We start from the raw sequence: 6,628 nt of genomic DNA on the forward strand, positions 1-6,628 counted from the left end.
AATCAAGGGCCAAGAGCCCAACAGGGGCCCAACTATTGTCCAGGAGGAATCCCTGCTGCTGTACTGCCTGCAAGCCCTGAGTGAAGAGCCCCATGCTGCTGGCTGCTTGGCACCTGTCATCAATGGACCACTTTTAAGAGGCTGGTGTTGAGTGTTTACTCAAGTGATCTGTGTGGGGTGGGCTTGGAAGAGCTGGAATGAGTACTTCCCCACCTGCCCCATTTCCTTCAGCTAACTCAGGGACATCTATAATGACAGGGTAGCTACTACCTTTCTGAGTGCAAGAACCTTACTGTTTAGACTTGATTTAACAAGTAAAGGTGAAAATCCCTTTGTCACACTGTTAGGCAATTATAGACCATAATCCATTTATTGTCTATCTACTGTTCTGAATATTAAAAGAATGTATCATTGAGAAAGAAAAATATATAAATTGAATAATGTAATGCTGAGATGATGTCTAGAGTGGCAAGTTGGCTTAACTGGATGGGAACATCTTTGGGAGTGGTGGGGTTATGGTTCTTAGTATTTCAAGTGTGGAAACCCAATTTTTGTGTGTGTACTCTGGCTGATTGATGGCAAAGGGACAGACTCATATTTTGTAAACTATAAAAAGACTGACGTATAACTGGAATGTCAATTTGTTACTTTGTAATGAATAAGATGAGTAAAAAAATCTCCAAGCAGTCTATTTTTGTGTCAAGTAATCAAAACTTTCTGTCCCTGTATTAAAGTTACATGGGAAGCCAAAGCCTAACCAGGAAATCACTTGTGCTTCACATCAGAGTAAATGGCTAGGGTCATTACCTATGATAGTCTGATACATACATCACCACTGGAAGGCCACTATTGCAGGGGAGCTGGTGTGTTGATGTCATCTCATCCAGGCACTCTGGAAATGTTTAAAAAAAAATCGGCCTTTTGAGTACCCCTTTTCAGACTTTAAACCAACCACCTCCCATCTATTAACAGAATCTTCCTTAAAATAGCTTCCATAACTATGAATTAGCTTAGCCCAGAATTTCTTAAATTAGGGTTTGTGGACTCCTTAGGGGATTTTACTGATTTTATTTGGATGCTGGTCTGAAAAAAATAACAGAAGCATGATTACCAAGTAAAACTACATTTCCTTGTAATTGTGGGACTGGTGGGTAGTAGTGGTGGATGTAGGATCAAAACAAGAACAGAAGCAGGCAGTTCTGATAAGCGAGCATGTCAGTGGCTGAATGCACAGCAAAGATAGCCTCACCTGGAAGAAGGGCAGAGATAAAGGGAAGGAGTTCCTGGAGTCTGGAATTTTGTATTAAATATTGACATAGTTTAGGATCACAGATTGCTCAGGTTGATACCTTATGATTTCATAAGCCCAAACTCAAGTACCCACTGGGATGAGGAAGGCAGTGTAAATTGGTTTTGCAAACTGGGTGATATGGGAGCTGAGGCAAATTCAAGAGCATACCCCCTATCTAAAGGAGGCAGCAGCTATTCATTTCCAACCAGTGATAGCCATGGAGTAAGTATGGATTCTGTGTGGACAATTCTGATTTTTTGTGTGTATAATTTAACAGGTTGCTTTTAAATTAAATTTTTGAAATTAGAGTTTTATTTGTATTGTTCACATAGAAACATAGTAAAATGTAACCAATGTCAAAATTACAGAGTCAAATATTAAAGGTTTTGGGGACTGAATCATGGCCTCCCCCAAAAGGTATGCTCAGGTCTCAACCCCTGGTCCTGTGGTGTGAATCCATTTGTGAATAGGACCTTTGAAGATGTTTTGGTTGAGGTGTGTCCAAACTGACTGGGGGTGGGCCTTAATCCAATATGGCTGCGTCCTTACAAGCAAAGGAAATTGGACATGGAAGGAGAAACCATGGGGAGCAGCCAGAATCTGCCAGTTACTAGGGCCCAGAAAAGAAAGAAGATGCCGCCATGTGCATTGCCATGTGACAGAAAAGCCCAGGACCAAGGATCACCAGCAACCAGGCCCAGAATGCTACAGTCTTCAGGAAGAAAGCATCAACTTGCCAGTGCCTTGATTTTGGACTTATCCTAGCCTCAAAACTGTGAGCCAATAAATTGCCATTGTTTAAGCCAACACATTGCATGATACTTGTTTTAGCAGCTGAGAAACTAAATCACAGGTTGTAACTGTAGTTACTTTCACATTATATGTGGCTTTAAGGTTATTGTGGTTTACAATTTTCAAAATCTATTTTAAACTACAGATAACAAAAGCTGTTTTTTAAATAAAGGATGTTTGTATTCAATTTTTACTAGTTGATTCTGTTAATCACTTGTGTTTTTTTAAACTTTTAATTTTGAAATGATTTCAAACTTACAGAAAAGCTGCAAGAGTAGTACAAAGAAATTCCATTTACTCTTTCCTCAGATTCACCAGTTGTTAACATTTAACCACCTTTCTTTTCTCATTTTCTCTCTCTTCCTACACATGAGCACACACACACATATATTTTTTCAATTTGGGTAATTTTTATCGTCAGTTTAAAAAATTTTACTCATTCTAATGGCATGTCATGGTTTTAATTTGAATTATCTGACTAATCATGTGCATCTTTTCATGTATTTATTTACCACCTATCCATTTTTAGTGAAGTATCTGTTTAGATATTTTGCCCATTTATTTTTTTAAGTGAGATTTTCTTTCTTATTCTTGTATTTTGAGAATTTTTTGTAAATTCTTGGTACATGTGCTTTTTCATAAACCAACTTGTAAATACTTTCTTCCAAATGTGATTTCCAAGTTTGTGGCTTGGCTTTTCATTCACCTACTAGTGTCATTTGCAGAGCAAAAGCTTTAAATATTGATTTTGACAGTTAATTTCATGTGTCAGCTTGGCTAGGTTATGGTGTCCAGTTGCTTGGTCAAACGCTGGCCTAGATGTAGCTGTGAGGGTATTTCATAGATGGGATTAGCATCTACATTTGTTTGAGTTTAAATGAAGAAATTTACCCTCCATAATATTGGTGGGTCTCATCTAATCAGTCCAAGGCCTTAAGAACAAAAAACTGAGGTTCCCTAGAGAAGAATAAATTCTGCCTCAAGCCAACACCCTCTATTACCCTCTGAATGTACAGTCTGCAAGCTTCCCCTAAGAAATTTGGACCCAAGACTTCAACATCACTTTTACTGGAATTTCCCTGCCCTACAGAATTCAGACTTGCCAGTCCTCAATTCACTGAAATAATCTCTCCAAAAGTGGTATAAGGACTCTAGCCTAGTGGAAGATGTCAAAGACAGTAGCAAATCCAATTGGACCAGAACATCCCATTTACAATTTTGTTATTTCTCCTTCAGAAGCCAGAATCATTTTAAAAGTTGATGGAAGCCCATTGGATCTCAGGAAGAGAGTATCTGCCTTGATTTTGGCATTTATTTACATTTTTTTTTTACTTAGAAAAACAGAGAGAAAAAGAAGAAAATGCGTTAGGTGTCCAGCTTTCAGAGGCCACACTGTTGGGTAAGGCAGAGATGATGAACAAAGTTTGCCATGTGTGGGTAACTGAAAAGGAATAAAATGACTCATCTGGTTTGTTTTCCATTAATTTGACTCATGAATTTGACTTTGTAAGTTCAGAACAGGAAAAAGAAAAGCTTGAGTCTATTGTTTAATCGAAGAGGCTTTTTCCTCTAATAGGCATTCTATATAAATATTTGTACAGATAATAGCTCCTCAGCCCTTTCATTTTACTAGTTGGTTTAATGATAATACTGTTTTAATGATTCATTTTTCAGCTTTCAATTTTAACCAGAATGGCATCGGATGCTGAGTTTGTTAACTGCTTCTCAGCTTCCTGCCCTTTCCATCTATTTACTCATTAGCATTCCTACCTGCTTCTGACAGAGGCCCCACAGGGAAGAGATGTCATGCTTAAATCAGGGTAATTCAAGGGTGGTTGAATAAACAGACTACGTACATAGGCGTTGGCGGGTGTAGGAACCACAGGGTGAGTGGATTACCTGGAGTGGGGATCACAGTGGGGAGAAAGGCAGCCCTTTGACAAGAGGACCACTTGAGATGACTCATGACCTTTGTAAGGTGAGGGACACAGGCAGCTAGAGGCATGCCCATGGAGGGACTGGGGAACTAAATATTCCCACTCTTTTTGCCCCCTCCTGCAAATCTCCTACCCAGGACTTCCCACTGGCTGATGAGCAAAGCATAAAGAGAGGTCCCAGATACAGCCAGGCACCAAGTCATGCAGGGCTCTGTAGGTTCAAGAAAGGATTTTGGGTTATATCTTGAAGCCAATGGGAACCTGATCCAGTCACTATTGCTGTATAACACATTATTCCCAAATTTAATGCTATAAAAACTACCATTTAGTTTTGCTCAAAATTTTGTGGTCCAGTAACTCAGGAAGGACTTGCCTGCATGGTTCTCACTCGGATTCTCTTACGTGGTTCTAGCCAGATGGTGGCTGGCATTGCCATCAGCTGGAAACTTTAATGGGCTAGACGGCCAAGGTGTTTCACTCATGGCTGGCAGTGGATGTGAGGAGCGCACGTGAGGCTGTTGACTGGAGTGTCTATCTATGGCCTTTATGGAATGGTGGCCTTAAGATGGTTGAAATTTCACCCTGTCCGCTGGCTTCTACCAAAGCAAGTGTCTCAAGGAAACTGGGTGGAAGCTTCATGGATTCTTCTGACCTGGTCTTGGAAGTCAGGCAATGTCACTTCCCCTGGATTCTTTTAATTAAAAGTGAGTCATAGGCAGTCCAGATTCAATGGATGAGAAATTATGCTCCACCTATTGATGGAGAAGAGTCATGGGAACATTGCAGAAAAGCGTGTGGTCATCTTTGGAAAATATAATCTTTTAATCTATTGAAACAGCAAGGTGAGCCAATTTATGTTTTACAAAGATCACAATGATTGCTGCTTAGAATAAAGTTTAGAGAGTAGGCAAGACTGTAAGTGGGAAGACTAATTAGGAGTCTACGGTGGTAGGGTAGGTGAGAGATGACAGCCTGATGGAGATCACTGGCAGTGGAGATGGAAAGCAGTGAGCAAATCTGAGCTAATTTATTTTATTTTATTTTTATTATTTTTTTGGGTTAAATTTTAAACAAGGTATTGACAAGCGATGGTGAAGGACTGCGCGTGAGAGGGGTGGAGAAGTTGGCCAAAGGAGCTCTGGGTCTGAAGTGACTAGTTGAATGCTAACACCATTTGTGGAGGTTGGAAGAGAAGAAATTATGCAGGGTTGTTTCAAGTTGCGTTTGGAACAACCAAGTAGACTTGTCAAGAGGCTGATTGCAAACTCCTGTCTGAAGCTCAGGGAGTGCTCTCAGCCGGAGATATTAAATGAGGCAGTCATCATCATATAGCTGCTATGCAGAGCCACTGGACTGGAGCGATGCACTTAGGGAAAGCCTGTAGAGAGAAGATAAGAAGTCGTAGGTGGGAATAATGGGGCCCTGTATCCAGATATTGGGCAGAGGAGGCACCTCCAAAGGAAACAGAAATGGCCAGAGAGAGAGGAATAAAACTAAGAGTTTTGTCAGTGGAAGATTATGTATTTTTCCTAAACTCAAATAAATTACAACAAAATCTCAAGGTTAAAAAAAAAAAGGAAATATAAAATATGTATCTCTAATTATGTCTGTTAAAAGAGTTTTTCCTTCTTGATCAAAGACCTTTCATACTTCACAGCCTAATAGGCGGTTTCTGATTTTCTGTGATTTCCGTGAATGAGGTATTTGTTTACAATAATTAGAAATTAGAAGTGGTATGCTGGAATGCTGATCTCTGTCTATTCTCAAATAACGTGTTTGGTGTATTGTGTCTTTTGTTGTTGTTGTTTAGAAGTTACCTGAGTGTGAAAGGAATACAGTAATAGCCTATAATTGACTTTAAAAAGTGAGGATCACATGGCCTGTTTTGTTGGAGATAGTTTGCTTAGTTTTCTACTTGTGAGAGAAATAGCTATTTTTAAGGTAAATGTGATGAGAAGCCAGAAAGGAGACTCCAAATAAAGTAGTAAAATAGTGTATTTATCTCAAAGCAAAAAAAAAACAAAAACAAAAACAAAAGCAGAAGGTGGGTTGGAGGCCTTCGTGGATGTGGCTGGGATATGTCATTTGGTGCAATATAAAGGTAAGGCATGTAATATCCCTTTCCTTCTCAAAAATCACAGGAATGGAGGCTGGCTGGGGTGGCACAGGGTGAGGTTGACAGATAAAAGAAATAATGAAGCATAAAAGCTGGGGAAAGAGTTGGGTAATTCATGGCCAATGGCATGAGGAACTCATAGGAGAAGAAAGTGGAGGAGGTTTAAAAACCATCCTTGACAAGGAGGACATTCCAGTTTTAGTATTGTTTCATCTCCAGAAGTGATCATTGAAATGTCGTTTAATTTTTAATTTGCCACGTTTTGAAACTAGCAAGGAAGTGCACAATTGATCCCAGGTATCTTTGATTCTCTCTTTTCATTGGTAAGGATACACATTCAAAGCCTGTTGATGTAGGGCTAACTTTGATAGTGGCAAATTCCCAGTGTGAATTCTGACTTCCAATAATGATGATAATGATTTGTAAGCAAGAAAGTGTTGTGGCATGGGTTATTTTTTAGGATGCACAGGTGGGAATTCGATGAGACTAGAG

Source organism: Choloepus didactylus, chromosome 12 (genome assembly GCF_015220235.1).
Source record: "Choloepus didactylus isolate mChoDid1 chromosome 12, mChoDid1.pri, whole genome shotgun sequence".
NCBI classification, from domain to species: Eukaryota; Metazoa; Chordata; class Mammalia; order Pilosa; family Megalonychidae; genus Choloepus; species Choloepus didactylus.